This window comes from Mobula birostris, chromosome 5 (assembly GCF_030028105.1).
Source record: "Mobula birostris isolate sMobBir1 chromosome 5, sMobBir1.hap1, whole genome shotgun sequence".
Classification (NCBI taxonomy): domain Eukaryota; kingdom Metazoa; phylum Chordata; class Chondrichthyes; order Myliobatiformes; family Myliobatidae; genus Mobula; species Mobula birostris.
In genome coordinates this window covers 126,730,148-126,752,437 of record NC_092374.1, presented here as the reverse complement: position 1 = coordinate 126,752,437, position 22,290 = coordinate 126,730,148, and the positions used below count along the sequence as shown (strand labels likewise).

At 49.9% G+C, this 22,290-nt stretch overlaps 1 protein-coding gene across 3 annotated transcripts in view; it reads right to left on the bottom strand.

The window, feature by feature from the left end:
• The window catches only part of lypd6b (LY6/PLAUR domain containing 6B), a 256,416-nt gene that overhangs the window by 121,775 nt on the left and 112,351 nt on the right, over positions 1-22,290 (bottom strand). The window contains exons 2-3 of one of the 3 annotated variants that reach the window (XM_072258645.1): positions 12,969-13,063; positions 8,482-8,661 (exon numbers count right to left, since the gene is read on the bottom strand). The exons of 1 other annotated variant lie outside the window; for it this stretch is intronic. The gene's annotated coding sequence lies outside the window, so the exon portion shown is untranslated. The remainder of the gene's footprint in view (positions 1-8,481; positions 8,662-12,968; positions 13,064-22,290) is intronic. One more of the 3 variants, XM_072258644.1, reaches the window with a different exon arrangement.

The following is a 22,290-nucleotide window of genomic DNA, read 5'->3' as shown; positions in this document are numbered from 1 at the left end:
AGCGCACCCCTCCATCAGGACAACCGTCCGACTGGTCGCCAACAGGTTCGTGTGGCATGGACTTCGTAAGCAGGTCAGTGAATATGCCAAAACGTGCATGCAGTGCCAAACGGCCAAGGTGCAGCGGCATACCAAGGCTCCACCGCAGCGGTTCGAACCCACCCGCCGGAGGTTCGATCACATCCATGTGGATATCGTGGGGCCCCTGCCAGTGTCGCGAGGAGCGCGGTACCTCCTAACTATGATAGACCGGTTCACCAGATGGCCAGAGGCAGTCCCGCTCACCGACACCACCTCCGAATCCTGCGCCCGAGCACCGATTGCAACCTGGGTAGCCCTCTTCGGGGTACCGGCCCACATTACCTCCGACAGGGGAGCCCAGTTCACCTCCAGCCTGTGGTCGGCTATGGCCAACCTTTTAGGATCTCAGCTACACCACACAACTGCCTACCACCCACAGTCGAACGGATTAGTGGAGCGCTTCCACTGTCACCTGAAATCGGCTCTCTTGGCCCGCCTGGAGGGGCCTAACTGGGTGGACGAGCTTCCCTGGGTCCTGCTCGGAATCCGCACGGCGCCCAAAGAGGATCTGCACACCTCGTTGGCCGAGTTGGTGTACGGCGCACCCCTGGTAGTCCCAGGAGTGTTCATACCAGCCCCAAGGGGGCAAGAGGAAAAACCCACAGCAGTCCTGGACAGACGACGGGAGAGGCTCGGTAACCTGGCCCCCATCCCCACTTCACAGCACGGACAGAGCCCGACCTGCGTACCCAAAGACCTGCAGAACTGTAAGTTTCTTTTTGTACAACGGGGCAGACACCGGGCACCGCTACAGCAGCCCTACGAGAGGCTGTTTAAGGTGATCAGGAACAACGGGTCCACGTTCATGCTGGACATTGGGGGGAGAGAGGAGGTTTTCACGGTGGACCGACTCAAACCGGCCCATGTGGACTTGGCGCAGCCGGTCCAGACTCAGGCACCGCGGCGCAGGGGCAGACCTCCCAAGCAGAGGCCGATCCAGACTGTGGACATTGGGGGAGGTATTGCCGGTTCTGGGGGGTGGTTATGTGGCGACCCACTTTCTGGCACACACGAACTGGCTCACAACAGCGCGCGCAGGCAGAGGGCCGGCCCCAAAAAGGGCGCCAGGCCATCTTCACCAGCAGGGGGATAATCCCGCGCGCAGAAAGAGTCTGGGAATATGAATCCCCACAGCAGTCCCGCCCCAGGCAGGGTGGGAACGGGAAGGCTTTAAAGCAGGCCGCGAAGTTTGAATAAATCTCTTTCATCGCAACTCTAACTCACCGACTCCGTGTGGTTATTCTAGCACTGTGTGTAGCACACCGCTACAGTACCATGTATTACAGTGCGCTGCTGCCAGAAAGTTAACAAATTTCACGGCCTATGCTGATGATATTAAACCTGATTTTGAACATGCACATGATTTTTTTTTGCAATACTGTAATTTGCAAAGGTCTGGGTGCCCCAGTTATTAAGTCCTCCATTAGGCCAAGCGTCAGCCAATAATGTGTTTGCTCTCCAGTCACCTGCCGCAAAGTCAATGAGTCTCCACAGCCTGGGATGGACACAGAGGGAATATGCTAATTACCCTAATTATCTAATAATATCCTCATTATCATGAGGATAATTAAAACTGAGGCCAACAAATCAAAGCTCACAGTAAATTTATTATCATAGTACATATATGTCACCATATACAACCCGGAGATTCCAATTCTTGTAGACGTACTCAATGAATCCACCTTTAACTGGGAAGCTAAATGAGGGCATTTTTGAATAGGGTACAAAGTAATTGAGAAGGATAATAGAGATGTAGTTTAAGGTAGGAGTTTCCAAGCTGGAGTCCACAGACCCCTCAGTTAACGGGAGGGATTCCTGGCATAAAGAAGGTCCGGAACCCCTGAGCTAAGAAGATGCTGGATACACAAAAGAAACAAAAACCGGGGATTATACTGAGCGTGTTAGATGAGGAAGGGTGGAAGTGGAGCATTATTACTGTCATGCACGTTTGGGCCAACTGGACTCTATCTGTTTGGTCCTGTACCTGGTATTTGCTGCAATTACCTTAATCTCAGTAAAATTGATCATGCATTCCAGATACTGCTCACAGTCCAGGTGTATTAAATAGATACACCAATCTCAAGTTTCAGTTCAAATCCTCCAGAGATTCTTCAGCGGCTCAATGAATAAATAAGCCTCTGGCGTGGGATTAGTACAAGTAGGTTTGGGATGAAACCACTTTCATCCTCTGTTTTTGCAAGGATGACTTAATTTGACTAAGGCAGTGAAAGGAACAATCATTGTGATTTTGTTTGAAGACACTGAAGCCAATCATCTATGTCTTGATCAGCATATGAGCTGGCCGAACAAACTCAGCTGCATGATTCTGCAAAATAAACCTATTAACCCTGACCACCTACGCTCACATGGGAAGAGAGATGCTCTTTATTTTTTTGTGTAGTGATGACTATAGGGAAATATTCAACCTCCTTAAATATTGGGATCTTTTTTTACATCAGTCTAGAATGTGAATGGGCAGAAACAGATTGTGACAAATCCCTGTTTGATGTTTGTGATAGCTAACCTGACATTTTCTTCGATTGTAATGACCTTCGATTCTCAAAAATACCTACATTTCTTATGATTAACTACATTTAAATACTTGTTCAATCCTGCCTTCCACCCTACTTAAAGACTGTACCTCCTGAGCCAAATCACTTTTAATAATCCCTGTCCAAAGTGCTAATTAGCTCTTGCATGCTCAAGGGTAAGCTCTGGAATGACATACCAGATTCCTCCCTTCATCAGTGAAGTCTGATGTAATTTGCTCCCCTGTTTGCTGACAACTGATTCATTGCGCAAGGAGAAATTATGTGTACGAGCTGAGAATTAATATTGGATTAAGGACAAACTCTTGTTTTTATTCATCTTCCATTGGCAGTGGTTCAAGGATTAAAAACTGCAAGCTGTATTGCTCTACACAGAGGTACAATAGGAGAGTTGCTGCCTCATGGCTCCCGCAACCTGGGTCAGTCCTGACCTCCTGTGCTGTCAGTGATGAGTTTCCACCTTCTCTCTATGACCACGTGGGTTTCCTCCAGCAGGTCCGGTCTTATCCCACACCCAAAGACACATAGCTTGTAGGTTCAACACACAGGAAGAACTCAGCAGGGCGAGCGACATTCATGGAGGGTAATTTACAGTCACCATTTCAGGCTGAGACCCTTCACCTGAACTGAACTGGAAAGAGGAGAGATAGCAAGTATCGAAAGGAGAGTCCAGACAATGTGTCTTAACCTGAAAAGTTATAGATGTTGCCTGACCTTGTGTGTTGCTCCAGATTTCCAGCATCTGCAGTCTCTTGTGTCTCCTCTCTGGTTTGGTGGGTTACTATGCCACTGTAAATCGTCCCCAATGTTCTTTGTGTGTAGCACAGAGTCCTGAGTGTCTCCATCTCTGAAGATCTCTCCTGGGCCCAACATAATGATGCAATTATGAAGAGGGCATGCCAGTGACCGTATTTCATTAGAAGGCTATATTGCATCTGAATAGTGAAGATGCATACATCAGGATGCTCTTCATTGACTACAGATCAGCATTCAACACTACCATCCCCTCAAAATTAACCAATAAGCTTTAAGACATAGATCTCAATACCTCTTGTGCAACTGCATCCTCGATTTCCTCACTTGCAGACTCTTTGGATTAGCAACAATATCTCCTCCACGATCATCTTCAGCACAGATGCATCACCGTGCTGTGTGCTTTAACCTCCTGCACTATTCACTTTATACTTATCACTGTGAGGCTATGTACAGCTCCAATGCCATAGGTTTGCTGATGACACCACTGCTGGCCAAATCAAAGATGGTGACGAATCAGATATAGGGGAGAGAATGAAAATCTGGCTGAATGGTGCCACAACATTCACTGTTGTTGTCCAAATCAAAAGTGGTGACGAATCAGCATCTATTACACAACGTCAATGAAATCTAAGAATGATCATTGACTATAGGAGTAGGAAACCAGACATCCATGAGCCAGTCCTCATCAGGAGGTCAGAGTAAACAACTTTAAATTCCTCAGCATGATCACTTCAGAGGATCTGTCCTGGGTTTAGCATGTAAGTGCCATTACAAAGAAGGCATGAAAGCACCTCTATTTTCTTAAAAGTTTGTGAAGATGACATCTAAAACTTTGACAAACTTCTCTAGATACACTGTGGAGAATATACTGACTGGTTGTATCATAGCCTGGTTTGGAAACACCAATGCCCTTGAACAGAAAAGCCTACAACAAGTAGTGGACACAGCTCAGTCCATCACAGGTAAAGGCCTCCCCACCACTGAGCACATCTACACGGAGTGTGGTCACAGGAAAGCAGCATCCATTATCAAGGACCCCCACCATCCAGGTGATACTCTCTTCTTGCTGCTGCCATCAGATCAGGCAGGAGGTACAGGAGTCTTATATCAAACACCACCAGGTTCAGGAACAGTTATTACCCCTCAACCTTCATGCTCTTAAACCAGAGGGATTGTGTACAGTTTTTCATTAATTCTATTGTGTCTCTTTGTATTTATTGTGAATGCTTACAAGAAAGGGAATCTCAGTATAGTATATGGTGATATATATGCACTTTGAACTTTGAGTTTGAGGAGATTAAGGAGACTTGGTACGTCACCAATGACTCCAACAAATTTCTACAGATGTGGATGTCAGCTGCAATTCAAAAACCAAACCACTGGAGGAACACAGTGGGTCAGGAGCACCTCTGGAGAGGAATAAACAGTCGATGTTACAGGCCAAGACCCTTCATTAGGAGGTACAGAAGCTTGTTGCTCCAGACCAGGTTTAAGAACAACCACTTCCCTTCAACCATTTTGTTCTTAAACCAACCCTAATTACTCCAGTTCAGCAACACTATGACACCTTTGGTCACTTTGCACTGAAATTGACTTTATCTTTTTGTTCTAATTGTATTCTTTCTTGTAAAAATTGTGCATAATTTGTTTCCCTGATGATGTTGCTTATATGATGCTATGTTCCTGTGATGCTGCTGCAAATAAGTTTTACTCTTGTGCATATGACAATAAACTCCATTGAGAAATTTTACAAGATTCATGGGGCCTGATGGTTTAAATAACTCTGAGTAGCCTGATTAATCCAAACTGTGCAGTTGGTGTTCTGTTTCCGTAATTAACATGATCCTATTACTATGAATAAAGAAGAGCATTTTGGACAAATTTCCACATCCTGCCATCACTTTTATCACTAATAAGCAGTTGGTTCAAGTTGTCAGTTGCTGGCCTATACTCACAGTATTTCAGCATTATCGTGATTGAGATCTTGAAGCTGCACCTTGAACAAATATTACTTGCACAGAGACTGGCCTGTTATAATCATTTGAGTTTCAGAAGAAGCTCTAACTGGGTGGGATGTTATCCACTCCAAAAATCAAAGGAAACCACTTAATACAACAAAAGTACTAGAAAATGATTTTAACTTCCCCTGATCTGTGTCACAATGGATCCCTGTTTTTTAAAGGTCAACCACTGGTCACAAAAAGATAGTGATCTTAAAAAGCTTTATTGGAGCTATTGCTTGATTATTTATTCAGCATGTAAAGATGTAAGCTCAAAATATTTTTCCAGTCATTCATGACACTAATTGACATCTTGTGAACAGCTGCAGAGTGGACTGCAAATACATAAGGAAGTTTCAACCCTGGGTTTTTGTTTGTCACTGCAGATGTTGGTGGTAGTTTGTCAATCATTGTTTATATATAGTTTTTCATAAATTACATTCTATTTCTTCATTTTCCTTAAAACACCTGCAGAAAAGTGGATCTCGGGATAGTATTTATTTATCGATATACAATGTGAATAGGCGCTTCAAACATTTGAGGCTAATCACAAGACAATTTACAATGACCAATAAAACTACCAATCGTACATACCAATCTGGAATGCACTCACTTTTACTCTGCCATCTTTGGACTGCGGGAGGAAACTGGTGCACCCGGAGGAAACCCACGCAGTCACGGAGAGAACATACAAACTTCTTACAGAGAGCAGCAGGAATATACATACTTTGATAATAAATTTACTTTGACTATGACTTTAAATTTGAACACATCTGCCTTCATCCCTATCTAAATCCATCTCCATGAAAACAGCTGCTCTGTGCCGATGTCACCGCAGCAGCAAATTTGTCCAAAACTTTGCAGACTGCATCTCTCCCAACAAATAGCTCAAGTTCACCTATCGCTGATCTTTGGTCTGTAGTATAGTGAATATACAATCTTTTGTTCTACCCAAGATTTGCAATATTTTCCAGCAACCGAGGCCTCCTGTGCCTTTTGCCTCTTTGGATATTCCTCAGCCACTGCTGGAGTGTCCCATTACCTCGGCTCTCTCGAACACTCTTGCTTTTCCTCTGCTGTTACATGGCCCAAAAACATATCTTTCTGAGAGTCAGTGATCTGCTGCCACTCAGTCTGATCTTTCATAAGTGAGGGACCTCAGGGCATTGTATTTAATAAAAAGGATATGGCAATGTGACATTGTAGTCATGATTGATAACTCAGGAGCAGAGTTGTTAACACATATTCCATTAGGAACCCATTGCAACAGCAAATCACAATTATTAATTTAAAATGTAAAGATGTTATGAATCTTTATTGATACAAGAAGAGCAACTAAACTTCCTGCATTACATTTTCCCTAACAGTCCCTTAACACGTAATCATTAATATTTCATAAGTCACCATCTCATAACTTTATCTGTACAAGGACACTACCTTTAAAAACTAATGTACCTCCTCCAGCCCCAAAACAAACTCTACATGGCTGATAATATCCATGGGAAATGTCAATACATTGTTAGCTGAGTCAGCCCTGTAGTAACTAGGTCGGATGCATTGCTCTAGCTCTCACTCCATGAACTCCTGTCACACATTCCTACCTCTGACAGCTCAACAGGCGCCTCTTCACTTTTTGTTCCCCAACATTAAAATTCTGCACTCAGAGGAATGATTCTACACTCAATAGCTACTTCATTAGGCTCCTTCTGTACCCAATCAAGCGGCCCCTGAGTACATCCTTGTGGTCTTCTGCTGCTGTAGCCCCTCCACTTCAGGGTTTGATGTGTAGTGCATTCAGGTGCTCTTCTGCACACCGCTGTTGTAACGTGCGGTTATTTGGGTCACAATCACGTTACTGTCGCCTTCCTGTCAGCTGGAACCAGTGTGGCATTCTCATCTGTCCTCTCTCAATAACAAGGTGCTCTTGCCCACAAATCTGCCATTCATTGGATTTTTTTTTGTTTTTTGCACTACGCTCTGTAAACGCTGGAGGCTGTTGTGCGTGTAAATCCTAGGAAATCAGAAGTTTCTGAGATACTCAATTCACCCCATCAGGCACCCACAAATATTTCATGGTCAAAGTCACTTAAATCACATTTCTTCCCTATTTTGTTGTTTGGTCTGAACAACAACTGAACTTCTTGACCATGTCTACATGCTTTTATACATTGAGTTGCTGCCACATGATTGGCTGATTGGATATTTGCATTAATGAGCAGATGTACAGGTGTACCTAATAAAGCGGTCACTGTATATTTACCACACAAGCCTTTTAGTCAATGAATATTGACTATGAAATAAGCAATTCAACATAAATAATACACCAAATATTTATCTCCTGGATTAAATAGACCAGTGATTAGGATATTAGGCTTTAATTCCTAGAAACGCCAGGACAATTCCAGAGATTAGCACACCCTAATAATATCAAGAACACTTACTGTTATTACAGTCCATTACCTATATTTCTAGTTGTTTGAGGATGTATCCTATAACTCTAAGTCCTTGGATTGCTAAAGTGCTTCATTCATATTCATTTTGTTAAAAGCAGATATGCTTTCTCCTCATACTAGAGAGCAGGTACAGGAGCTTGAAGACGCACGCTCAACAATTTAGAAATGGTTTCTTTCCCTCCACTAGCAGATTTCTGAATGGTCTATGAACTTATGCACACCACTCACTATTCCTCTTTACAATATATTTTAATTTTTTTTAATAATAATTTTTAATATCTTTTTATGTCTCCCACTGTACTGCCACAAAACAGCAAATTTTAACACATATATAAGTGATAATAAACTTGATTCTGACTCTTTCAAAATTACTAAATAAGACAATCCTGGTTTCTACCATTTCATTTATTAAGAATATGTTATTGGTCTTTATGTTTCTAGCTACATTTCTTAATGGAAGATTGGAGATGGGATGCTAATTTCTCTCACTATTTTAATGCACCAATAGTAATACTGACCCAAGTTGACTCTCCAGAACTAATTGACAAAGTAATATAACCATTAGAGTTTGTGATCTGTTCTGATGACAGCCCTATGTCTGAAATGCCACAACGCAATTTCTTTTAATAGTAACTGACTTACATGCTAGTTTGCCCGACGCTGGCACCTTAGGCCCTAGTCGACGTAGTAGTAGTAGTACATGCTAGGCATTCCCATGTTTTTCAATAATTCCATAATAGCTATGTTGGAAACTTAGATCAGTTTGCTTCTTATGGAAATAGTTTCGACTTTCCTCATTTCTTCCAGCACTGTAAACTATATCTGCAACAAAACAGTGGAACATGTTAGTATCTGCCAAGATAATCAAGGACACGACCCACCCAGCCAACACACTTTTCGTCCCTCTTCCCTCCGGGAGAAGGCTCAGGAGCTTGAAGACTTGTATGGCCAGATTTGGGAACAGCTTCTTTCCAACTGTGATAAGACTGCTGAACGGATCCTGACCCGGATCTGAGCCGTACCCTCCAAATATCCGGACCTGCCTCTTGGTTTTTTTGCACTACCTTACTTTCCATTTTTCTATTTTCTATTTATGATTCATAATTTAAATCTTTAATATTTACTATCTATTTGTAATCCAGGGAGCGGGAAGTGCAGAATCAAATATCGCTGTGATGATTGTACGTTCTAGTATCAATTGTTTGGCGACAATAAAGTATAAAGTATCTTTAAGGTCCCAGCTAGCCATCCTTGCTGATTTTTATCAGCCAACTTTTTAGTCCAATTCAAAAAATCCCTTCATAAATTCACTCTTGCCTCTGTAAGGCTCAATCGTCCAACCCTTCTGCCCTCTCCATGATTCTGAAGTTCATTGAACTAACCTTTGGTCATCCATCTTTATTAACTCTTTAGTTCACTTTTAACGTAGGTCAATTTTGGTTGCTATATGGTATCAGAGAAGATTGAGGTTCAACCAGGACTAAATGTTGCAAAAGAAATCCAAGATCAAAAGAAGTTACAGAAAGTTGTACATTCAGTCAGCTCCATCTGTGTTATGCAGTATTGTAATGCTGCATAAAACAGATTTCATGACATATGCCAGTGATATTAAACCTGATTCTCATTGAATGAAACAGACGCTATGGAGGGTTGAGAGAGTTAATGGCAAGTACTATGGCCAATTTTATTGCAAGGAGTTAGCATCTGACCTAATAATTTGGATGCCTTCATTTCAGAATGGCATGGAGCAGTCACTGGAGTGAATCCTATGTTGAGGGTTGTGTGAAAGAAAGAAACCAATGCCCGAGAATGCATTAAATGCCACTGATAATCGAATAGTGAGACCAAGCAGGAGGACTGCAAGCAAGTAGAAAACCAAAAATCCATTAAAGGGCAATACTGTCGTCAACTATGCGAAAGGCTGGTCAAGAGAATGTCACAAGCAATGCTGTACTATCATCAGTTGTTGGTTTGGGTTCTTCCAGTGTTGAAGTAGAAAGAAAGTAAATGATTAAACAGATTCAAGCAGGGAAGACAGACGTGATAACCCCCAATTCAAGAGCCGAGAGAGGTCAGAGATGGGGCTATAGTTTGCAAGATGGGTTAAAGACAGGTCTTCTTTTGAGAAGGAGTTAATGACTCTATTTGAATAGAGGAATCCAGTCATTTAATGCATTATCTTATGTGCAGCTTTGAAAGCAAAATCATAAGTAGATTTTAATCAGTCAATACTGCTACAGTGAATTAAAAATACTGAAAAGTCCATAACCCTAACTTCCCTTATAGAGTTAGAGTCATACAGGACTACAGCATAAAACAGGCCCTTTGGCCCATCTGGTCTGTGCCTAGTCCCACTGTCCAGCACCTGAACCATAGCCCTCCACATCCCTCCCATCCATGTACCTATCTGAACTTCACTTTAATTCATGGCCAAGATCAGGTGTTCCCAATATGAGGTCTACGGACCTCTTGATTAATGGTAGGGGCTCATAACATAAGGGAAACGGTGGCGTAATCAGAGTGGGATGTGGAGAAGTATCTAGGACCAGAGGGCACAGCCTCAGAATAGAGGGACATCCATTTAGAACAGAGATAAGGAGGAATTTCTTGAGCCAGAGGGTGGTGAATCTTTGGAATTCATTGTTGCAGACAGCTGTGGAGGCCAAGTCATTGGATATATTTAAAGCAGAGGTTGATAGGTTCTTGATTAGTCAGGGCATCAAAGGTTACTGGAAGAAGGCAGGAACATGGGATTGAGAGGGGTAAGGTATCAGCCTTGATGGAAGTACAGATCAGACGATGGGCTGAATGGCCTAATTCTGCTCCTATGTCTTATGGCCTTATAGCATTAAATGCTGCATCCACCACTTCTGCTGGTAACACGTCCCACACTCACACCACCCTCTGAGTGATATAGCTCCCCTTTAATATTTTACCCTTCATCCTTAACCTATGACTTCTAGTTCCGGTCTACATTATATTTAACATCAAATTTACAAACTTAGATACAACATCAAATGTATTGCACTGGAAATGCACTCATGGTGATCAATTCCCAATCCACCTGACCTTACTCACTCATCCTGATTCCAATGATCTCTTAGTCAAAATGATCTGAGACAAAGACTTTACATGACTGTAGATTTCCAAAAACGGTAATGATCAGACATGAAATTTCAAAACCAGCATTAGTTGATAAATGAAATTTATAAAATTAACAAGGTAGGTTTTCTCTCTCATGCGGCGTATAGATTTTCCCAAAACAACTTTAAAACACATGCCATTTGCACAAACTCTCTATAATCATAAATGATGCAAATAAGAATAGGAGACTACTGTTCTATGATGAACTGATTCTCTGAATGCTGAACTCCCACTGATTTTAAATATGGAATTATATCTATATTTCTTCACACTGATGCCAGGAGGATCATTAGACAGATTTAGCCCTCAGCTTGATTACTAGACCTACCCTGGATATTTTCTGTCATGGAATTTCCATAGGAAATGGTCACCAATTAAACAAAGCATTTTCTCCTTGCAGACTCTCACGTGGCTTGTGATGGATAAAGTTTACATCCTGACATACAAGTGCAGTACTTCCACAAAAACAAGGTTTCTTAGAAACAAATCTGTCACAGATTTCTTTAGCTTTGTTGGGAAATTAAATCAAATTTCAGTCATTCCTTTCTCAAACTATCCTGTTGTATCACTGCGTAAGCAATGTAGTTGGCCCTCGGTGCCTTGCCACAAAAAAACAGAATGCTTAATAAATCATAGTATAATACAAATGTGTCTATTTCGATTTTAGATAGAAAGTGCTTGGGATTCAAAAGCTAAATGGAATTACATAAATATAGCACAGTCGATAATTCAGAAAGTTTCTTCCTCTGCATCATCAGATTTCAGAACGGTCCATGAACCCATGACACTCATTATTCCTTTCTTTTGTACTTATTCTGTAATTTATAGTAATTTTGTGTCTTTGCACTGTACTGCTGCTGCAAAACAACAAATTTCATGCCATTTAAAGCAGTAATAATACATGTGATTCTGATTCTGATCGTGGGGCGGCATGGTAGCGTACCAGTTTCCTTAGCACGTTACAGCAATTCCCACCACTGCTTGTAAGGAGCTTGCACACTCTCCCTGTGAGTGTGTAGGAGTTTGCACACTCTCCCTGTGACTGCGTAGGAGTTTGCACATTCTCCCTGTGACTGCGTAGGTTTCCTCCGGGTGCTCTGGTTTCCACCTTCATTTCAAAGCTGCACAGGTTAGGGTTAGTAAGTTGTGGGTATGTTATGTTGGCACTGAAAGCATGCCAATTTATGTGGGCTACCCCCCCCCCCAACACACGCACGCGCGCACACACACACACACACACACACACAGATGGTCATTGACACAAATGACGCATTTCACTGTATGTTTCAACGAACTTGTTATAAATCAGGGGTTCCCAACCTGGGTCCATGGACCTCTTGTTTAATGGTAGGGGTCCATGGCATGAAAATGGTTGGGAACCTCTGTTATAGATAAAACTAATCTTAATCTGATTAATTAAAACGCAAACCAGACTACAATTCTTAATGTAAACTGCAAACAGTAATCAGTGCGAAGTTAAAGGGACAGGTTTGTAATCAAACAGTATTGTGTATAGAGCACAGGCTGCCACCCACACCAGGGGTTTGGCTTCTCCAGAGATACGATTTACAAAGTGAAGTGACCAAGAGATGTTTTTGAATGCATCAGCATCAAGATAATGAGGTATGTTAAATAGCATACGTCTAACTCTATTTCTCTCAGAATCGGGCTTAATAAAGCTGAAACATGTAGGAAAATTTGTTGTTTTTCAGCAGCACAGTGCAATACATTTAAAAAATCTATAAATTGCAATAAGAGATATCTTTTAAAAATTAAATTAAATTAGTAGTTGCAAAAGGAAGGAGAATAAAAAAGTGAGGTAGTGTTTATGGGTTCATTCATTGTCCGTTCAGAAATCATGACAGGGGAGAAGAAGTGGAGTGGGTTGGGTGCCTTCAGGTACCTGAACCTCCTCTTTGATGGCAGTAATAAGAAGAGAGCATATCCTTTTCTGAAGCTTGATGGTGGTATAATGGCATCCTCACCGGACTTTGAGGTGAGTGGTCCCAGGTTCAAATCCAGCTGGCTCCTTTCACGCTTTCCATCTCTGCTGAGTCGAACTTTTAGCTCACAACTCGGCCTCGTAAAAAACCAGACAAAAAATGCTAAAGAAATGGCAAGATTGTCACCCGATGCTCAACAAGGTGTGGAAAGGAACAACAACAATATCCCCTTCTGAGTAGAGGATTCATTAAAACACTCATGGGCGTACTTGACCAATCAATAGCTGAGATATTGGTACTATCTGAGAGTCAGCCCTCACAACATAACTTGGTGTTTCTGGGTCATCAGACCCAATGTTTTATCAACCTAAGTGCCAGGCCGATTTGGAAAGATCAGGTACAGGCCGAAATGTGGCAGCGGGGTCCAGGTCTGGAGCATATTGAAGCGATAAGGCCCAGGTCCCAGAGAGAGGAATGACTTGTTACTTCGGCAATTTAAATGCCAGGCCAGTTTGCAAGGACAGGGTGCTGGAACCAGAGATGAGGATAAGGCCAGTTATGCTCGCTCATCTACAGTATGTACTCGGCTCTGTGCTGAACTGAGGCTGTGGCTGAACCCTGCTCGGGGCTTCCTGTCTACAGACTCACTTTTGTTCTGAATGCTAACTGCTTACTTTTATTGTTTGCAGCATTTGCATTTTTCCCCTCTCTGCACATTAGGTGACAATGATTATTTTTCAGTGGGTACTTCTGGGTTTCATTGCTTTGCGGCTACCTGCCAGGAGATGAATCTCAGGGTTGCAAAATGTACACATACTTTGATAATAAATGTACTGTGAACTGTGAACCAGGTTCAGGAACATTTCTTGCCCTACAACGTTGGTGCTCCTGGGCTGGGGTGGATGGTGTTGCTCACCTCAGCACAGACTGTGGACTCTCTCAGGGGCCCCGGGACAGACTGTGGACACTCTAGGGGGGCCTCGGGACAGACTGTGGACACTCTCGGGGGGCCTCGGTACAGACTGTGGACACTCTCGGGGGCCTCGGCACAGACTGTGGACACTCACGGGGGCCTCGGTACAGACTGTGGACACTCACGGGGGCCTCGGCACAGACTGTGGACACTCTCAGGGGGCCTCGGTACAGACTGTGGACACTCACGGGGGCCTCGGCACAGACTGTGGACACTCTCAGGGGTCTCGGCACAGACTGTAGACACTCTCAGGGGGTCTCGGTACAGACTGTGGACACTCTCGGGGGCCTCGGTACGGACTGTGGACACTGTCAGGGGGCCTCGGCACAGACTGTGGACACTCTCAGGGGGCCCCGGTACAGACTGTGGACACTGTCGGGGGCCTCGGTACAGACTGTGGACACTCTCAGGGGCCTCGGCACAGACTGTAGACTCACTCTCGGGGGCCTCGGCACAGGCTGTGGACACTCTCGGGGACCCCGGCACAGACTGTGGACACTGTCAGGGGGCCTCGGCACAGACTGTGAACACTCTCGGGGGTCTCGGCACAGACTGTAGACACTCTCAGGGGTCTCGGTACGGACTGTGGACACTGTCAGGGGGCCTCGGTACAGACTGTGGACAGTCTCAGGGGCCTTGGCACAGACTGTGGACACTCACGGGGGCCCCGGCACAGACTGTGGACACTCTCTTGGGGGACTCGGTACAGACTGTGGACACTCTCGGGGGACCCGGCACAGACTGTGGACACTGTCGGGGGCCTCGGCACAGACTGTGAACACTCTCAGGGGACTCGGCACAGACTGTGGACACTGTCGGGGGCCCTCGGCACAGACTGTGGACACTGTTGGGGGCCCTCGGCACAGACTGTGGACACTGCCGGGGGTCCTCGGCACAGACTGTGGTTTCTCTCGGGGGTCCTCGGCACAGACTGTGGTTTCTCTCGGGGGCCTCGGCACAGACTGTAGACACTCTCAGAGGTCTCGGCACAGACTGTAGACACTCTCAGAGGCCCTGGCACAGACTGTGGACACTCGCAGGGACCCTGGCACAGACTGTGGACACTCTCGGGGACCCCGGCACAGACTGTGGACACTCTCGGGGGTCTGGGTACAGACTGTGGACACTCTCGGGGGTCTCGGCACAGACTGTAGACTCACTCTCGGGGGTCTCGGCACAGACTGTGGACACTCTCTCGGGGGACCCGGCACAGACTGTGGACAATGTCAGGGGTCTCGGCACAGATTGTGGACACTCTCAGGGGGCCTCGGCACAGACTGTGGACACTCTCGGGGGGCCTCGGTACAGACTGTGGACACTCTCGGGGGCCTCGGCACAGACTGTGAACACTCTCGGGGGCCTTGGCACAGACTGTGGACACTCTCTCGGGGGCCTCGGCACAAACTGTGGACATTCTCGGGGTCCTCGGGACAGACTGTGGACACTGTCAGGGCCTCGGCACAGACTGTGGACACTCTCGGGGTCCTCGGCACAGACTGTGGACACTCACGGGGGCCTCGGCACAGACTGTGAACACTGTCAGGGCCTCGGCACAGACTGTGGACACTCTCGGGGGCCTCGGCACAGACTGTGAACACTCTCGGGGGCCTCGGCACAGACTGTGAACACTCTCGGGGGCCTCGGCACAGACTGTGGACACTCTCTCGGGGGCCTCGGCACAAACTGTGGACATTCTCGGGGTCCTCGGCACAGACTGTGGACACTCTTAGGGGGTCTCGGCACAGACTGTGGACACTCTCTCGGGGGACTCGGTACAGACCGTGGACACTCTCGGGGGACCCGGCACAGACTGTGGACACTCTCAGAGGTCTTGGCACAGACTGTGAACACTGTCATGGGCCTCGGCACAAACTGTGGACACTCTCAGGGGTCCTCGGCACAGACCGTGGACTCTCTCAGAGGTCTTGGCACAGACTGTGAACAGTCTCAGAGGCCTCGGCACAGACTGAGAACACTCTCGGGGGGCCTCGGCACAGACTGTGGACACTCTCAGTGGCCCTCGGCACAGACTGTGGACACTCTCGGGGGCCTCAGCACAGACTGTGAACACTCTCAGGGGCCTCGGGACAGACGTGGACACTGTCAGGGGCCTCGGCACAGACTGTGGACACTCTCAGGGGTCTCGGCACAGATTGTGGACACTCTCTCGGGGGCCTCGGCACAGACTGTGGACACTCTCGGGGGGCCTCGGCACAGACTGTGGACACTCTCGGGGTCCTCGGCACAGACTGTGGACACTCTCGGGGACCCCGGCACAGACTGTGGACACTCTCGGGGGCCCCGGCACAGACTGTGGACACTCTCGGGGACCCCGGCACAGACTGTGGACACTCTCGGGGGCCCCGGCACAGACTGTGGACACTCTCGGGGACGCCGCCATGGACTGTGGACACTCTCGGGTGCCCTCGGCACTGGCTGTGGTCTTTCTCGGGGGCCCCGGCACAGACTGTGGACACTGTCAGGGGTCTCGGCACAGACTGTGGACACTCTCGGGGGTCTGGGTACAGACTGTAGACTCACTCTAAGGGGCCTCGGTACAGACTGTGAACACTCTCGGGGGCCTCGGCACAGACTGTGGACACTCTCGGGGGTTTAGGTACAGACTGTAGACTCACTCTAAGGGGCCTCGGGACAGACTGTGGACACTCTCGGGGGCCTCGGCACAGACTGTGGACACTCTCGGGGGGCCTCGGCACAGACTGTGGACACTCTCAGTGGCCCTCGGCACAGACTGTGGACACTCTCGGGGGCCTCAGCACAGACTGTGAACACTCTCAGGGGCCTCGGGACAGACGTGGACACTGTCAGGGGCCTCGGCACAGACTGTGGACACTCACGGGGGCCTCGGCACAGACTGTGAACACTGTCATGGGCCTCGGCACAAACTGTGGACACTCTCAGGGGTCCTCGGCACAAACTGTGGACACTCTCGGGGGTCTCGGCACAAACTGTGGACACTCTCGGGGGTCTCGGCACAGACTGTGAACACTGTCAGGGGCCTCGGCACAGACTGTGAACACTCTCTTGGGGGACTCGGTACAGACTGTGGACACTCTCAGGGGACCCGGCACAGACTGTGGACACTCTCAGAGGCCTCGGCACAGACTGTGGACACTCTCGGGGTTCTCGGCACAGACTGTAGACTCACTCTCGGGGGCCTCGCCACAGACTGTGGACACTCTCTCGGGGGCCTCGGCACAGACTGTGGACACTGTCAGGGGGCCTCGGCACAGACTGTGGACACTCTCTCGGGGGGCCTCGGCACAGACTGTGGACACTCTCGGGGTCCTCGGCACAGACTGTGGACACTCTCGGGGACCCCGGCACAGACTGTGGACACTCTCGGGGGCCCCGGCACAGACTGTGGACACTCTCGGGGGCCCCGGCACAGACTGTGGACACTCTCGGGGACGCCGCCACGGACTGTGGACACTCTCGGGTGCCCTCGGCACTGGCTGTGGTCTTTCTCGGGGGCCCCGGCACAGACTGTGGACACTGTCAGGGGTCTCGGCACAGACTGTAGACTCACTCTAAGGGGCCTCGGTACAGACTGTGAACACTCTCGGGGGCCCCGGCACAGACTGTGGACACTCTTGGGGGTTTAGGTACAGACTGTAGACTCACTCTCAGGGGCCTCGGCACAGACTGTGGACACTCTCGGGGGTCTCGGTGCAGACTGTAGACTCACTCTAAGGGGCCTCGGTACAGACTGTGAACACTCTCGGGGGCCCCGGCACAGACTGTGGACACTCTCGGGGGTTTAGGTACAGACTGTAGACTCACTCTCAGGGGCCTCGGCACAGACTGTGGACACTCTCGGGGGTCTCGGTACAGACTGTAGACTCACTCTAAGGGGCCTCGGGACAGACTGTGGACACTCTCGGGGGCCTCGGCACAGACTGTGGACACTCTCGGGGTGCTCGGCACAGACTGTAGACTCACTCCCAGGGGTCTAGGCACAGATTGTGGACACTCTCAGGGGGCCTGGGCACAGACTGTGGACACTGTTAGGGGGCCTCGGCATAGACTGTGGACATTCTCGGGGGTCCTCGGCACAGACTGTGGACACTCTCAGGGGGTCTCGGCACAGACTGTGGACACTCTCGGGGGTCTCGGCCCAGACTGTGGACACTCTCGGGGGTCTCGGCACAGACTGTGGATACTGTTGGGGGCCCTCGGCACAGACTGTGGACACTCTCAGGGGGTCTCGGCACAGACTGTGGACACTCTCTCCAGGGACTCGGTACAGACTGTGGATACTGTTGGGGGCCCTCGGCACAGACTGTGGTTTCTCTCGGGGGCCTCGGCACAGACTGTAGACACTCTCAGAGGCCTCGGCACAGACTGTGGACACTCTCGGGGGTCTCGGCCCAGACTGTGGACACTCTCGGGGGTCTCGGCACAGACTGTGGATACTGTTGGGGGCCCTCGGCACAGACTGTGGACACTCTCAGGGGGTCTCGGCACAGACTGTGGACACTCTCTCCAGGGACTCGGTACAGACTGTGGATACTGTTGGGGGCCCTCGGCACAGACTGTGGTTTCTCTCGGGGGCCTCGGCACAGACTGTAGACACTCTCAGAGGCCTCGGCACAGACTGTGAACACTCTCGGGGGTCTCGGCACAGACTGTGGACTCACTCTCAGGGGTCCTCGGCACAGACTGTGGACACTCTCGGGGACCCCGGCACAGACTGTGGACACTCTCGGGGGCCCCGGCACAGACTGTGGACACTCTCGGGGACGCCGCCACGGACTGTGGACACTCTCGGGTGCCCTCGGCACTGGCTGTGGTCTTTCTCGGGGGCCCCGGCACAGACTGTGGACACTGTCAGGGGTCTCGGCACAGACTGTAGACTCACTCTAAGGGGCCTCGGTACAGACTGTGAACACTCTCGGGGGCCCCGGCACAGACTGTGGACACTCTCGGGGGTTTAGGTACAGACTGTAGACTCACTCTCAGGGGCCTCGGCACAGACTGTGGACACTCTCGGGGGTCTCGGTACAGACTGTAGACTCACTCTAAGGGGCCTCGGGACAGACTGTGGACACTCTCGGGGGCCTCGGCACAGACTGTGGACACTCTCGGGGTGCTCGGCACAGACTGTAGACTCACTCCCAGGGGTCTAGGCACAGATTGTGGACACTCTCAGGGGGCCTGGGCACAGACTGTGGACACTGTTAGGGGGCCTCGGCATAGACTGTGGACATTCTCGGGGGTCCTCGGCACAGACTGTGGACACTCTCAGGGGGTCTCGGCACAGACTGTGGACACTCTCGGGGGTCTCGGCCCAGACTGTGGACACTCTCGGGGGTCTCGGCACAGACTGTGGATACTGTTGGGGGCCCTCGGCACAGACTGTGGACACTCTCAGGGGGTCTCGGCACAGACTGTGGACACTCTCTCCGGGGACTCGGTACAGACTGTGGATACTGTTGGGGGCCCTCGGCACAGACTGTGGTTTCTCTCGGGGGCCTCGGCACAGACTGTAGACACTCTCAGAGGCCTCGGCACAGACTGTGAACACTCTCGGGGGTCTCGGCACAGACTGTGGACTCACTCTCAGGGGGCCTCGGCACAGACTGTGAACACCCTCGGGGGCCTCGACACAGACTGTGGACACTCACGGGGGCCTCGGCACAGACTGTGGACACTCTCGGGTGCCCTCGGCACTGGCTGTGGTCTTTCTCGGGGGCCCCGGCACAGACTGTGGACACTGTCAGGGGTCTCGGCACAGACTGTAGACTCACTCTAAGGGGCCTCGGTACAGACTGTGAACACTCTCGGGGGCCCCGGCACAGACTGTGGACACTCTCGGGGGTTTAGGTACAGACTGTAGACTCACTCTCAGGGGCCTCGGCACAGACTGTGAACACTCTCGGGGGTCTCGGTACAGACTGTAGACTCACTCTAAGGGGCCTCGGTACAGACTGTGAACACTCTCGGGGGCCCCGGCACAGACTGTGGACACTCTCGGGGGTTTAGGTACAGACTGTAGACTCACTCTCAGGGGCCTCGGCACAGACTGTGAACACTCTCGGGGGTCTCGGTACAGACTGTAGACTCACTCTAAGGGGCCTCGGGACAGACTGTGGACAGTCTCAGGGGCCTCGGCACAGACTGTAGACTCACTCTCGGGGGCCTCGGCACAGACTGTGGACACTCACGGGGGCCTCGGCACAGACTGTAGACACTCTCAGGGGGCCTCGGCACAGACTGTGGACACTCTCGGGGGGCCTCGGCACAGACTATGGACACTCCCGGGGGGCCTCGGCACAAACTGTGGACACTCACGGGGGCCTCGGCACAGACTGTGAACACTCTCAGGGGTCTCGGTACGGACTGTGGACACTCTCAGGGGGCCTCGGTACGGACTGTGGACACTCTCAGGGGTCTCGGCACAGATTGTGGACACTCTCGGGGGCCCCAGCACAGACTGTGGACAATGTCAGGGGTCTCGGCACAGACTGTGAACACTCTCGGGGGCCCCGGCACAGACTGTGGACACTCTCAGGGGTCTCGGCATAGATTGTGGACACTCTCGGGGGCCCCGGCACAGACTGTGGACAATGTCAGGGGTCTCGGCACAGATTGTGAACACTCTCGGGGTTCTCGGCACAGATTGTGGACACTCTCAGGGGGCCTCGGCACAGACTGTGGACACTCTCTCGGGGGCCTCGGCACAGACTGTGGACACTCTCGGGGGACCCGGCACAGACTGTGGACAATGTCAGGGGTCTCGGCACAGATTGTGAACACTCTCGGGGGCCTCGGCACAGACTGTGAACACTCTCGGGGTTCTCGGCACAGATTGCGGACACTCTCGGGGGTCTCGGCACAGACTGTGGACACTCTCAGGGGGCCTCGGCACAGACTGTGGACACTCTCTCGGGGGCCTCGGCACAGACTGTGGACACTCTCTCGGGGGCCTCGGCACAGACTGTGGACACTCTTGGGGGACCCGGCACAGATTGTGAACACTCTCAGGGGACTTGGCACAGACTGTGGACACTGTCGGGGGCCCTCGGCACAGACTGTGGACACTGTTGGGGGCCCTCGGCACAGACTGTGGACACTGCCGGGGGCCCTCGGCACAGACTGTGGTTTCTCTCGGGGGCCTCGGCACAGACTGTGGACACTCTCAGAGGTCTCGGCACAGACTGTGAACAGTCTCAGAGGCCCTGGCACAGACTGTGGACACTCTCGGGGGACTCGGTACAGACTGTGGACAGTCTCAGTGGCCCTCGGTACAGACTGTAGGCACTCTCAGAGGTCTCGGCACAGACTGTGAACACTGTCGGGGGCCTCGGCACAGACTTTGGACCCTCTCGGGGGCCTCGGCACAGACTGTGGACTCTCTCGGGGGCCTCGGTACAGACTGTGAACACTCTCGGGGGCCTCGGCACAGACTGTGGACTCTCTCGGGGGCCTCGGTACAGACTGTGGACACTCTCGGGGGTCTCGGTACAGGCTGTGGACACTCTCGGGGACCCCGGCACAGACTGTGAACACTCTCAGCGGCCTCGCACAGACTGTGGACACTGTCAGGAGCCTCGGTACAGACTGTGAACACTCTCGGGGGTCTCGGCACAGACTGTGAACACTCTCAGCAGCCTCGCACAGACTGTGAACACTCTCAGGGGGCCTCGGCACAGACTGTGGACACTCTCGGGGGCCTCGGTACAGACTGTGGACACTCTCAGTGGCCCTCGGTACAGGCTGTGGACACTCTCGGGGGCCTCGGCACAGACTGTGGACTCTCTCGGGGGCCTCGGCACAGACTGTGAACACTGTCAGAGGTCTCGGCATAGACTGTGAACACTCTCAGCGGCCTCGCACAGACTGTGGACACTCTCAGCAGCCTCGCACAGACTGTGGACTCTCTCGGGGGCCTTGGCACAGACTGTGGACTCTCTCGGGGGCCTCGGCACAGACTGTGGACACTCTCAGAGGTCTCGGCACAGACTGTGAACACTCTCGGGGGCCTCGGCACAGACTGTGGACTCTCTCGGGGGCCTCGGCACAGACTGTGGACTCTCTCGGGGGCCTCGGCACAGACTGTGAACACTGTCAGAGGTCTCGGCACAGACTGTGGACACTCTCAGCAGCCTCGCACAGACTGTGGACTCTCTCGGGGGCCCTCGGCACAGACTGTGGACAGTCTCAGGGATTCTGGAGCTCATGTTTATCTGCTTACTTTATTATTACTTGCACGATTTGTACATTGGATGTTTGTCAGTCTTTGTTATGTGTGGTTTTTCATGGATTCAATTGTATTTCTTTTTTTTGCCTGTGGGCGCTGCAAGAAAATGAATCTCAAAGTTGTATACGGTATGCATAATTTACAATAAATTTACTTTTGATACGAGC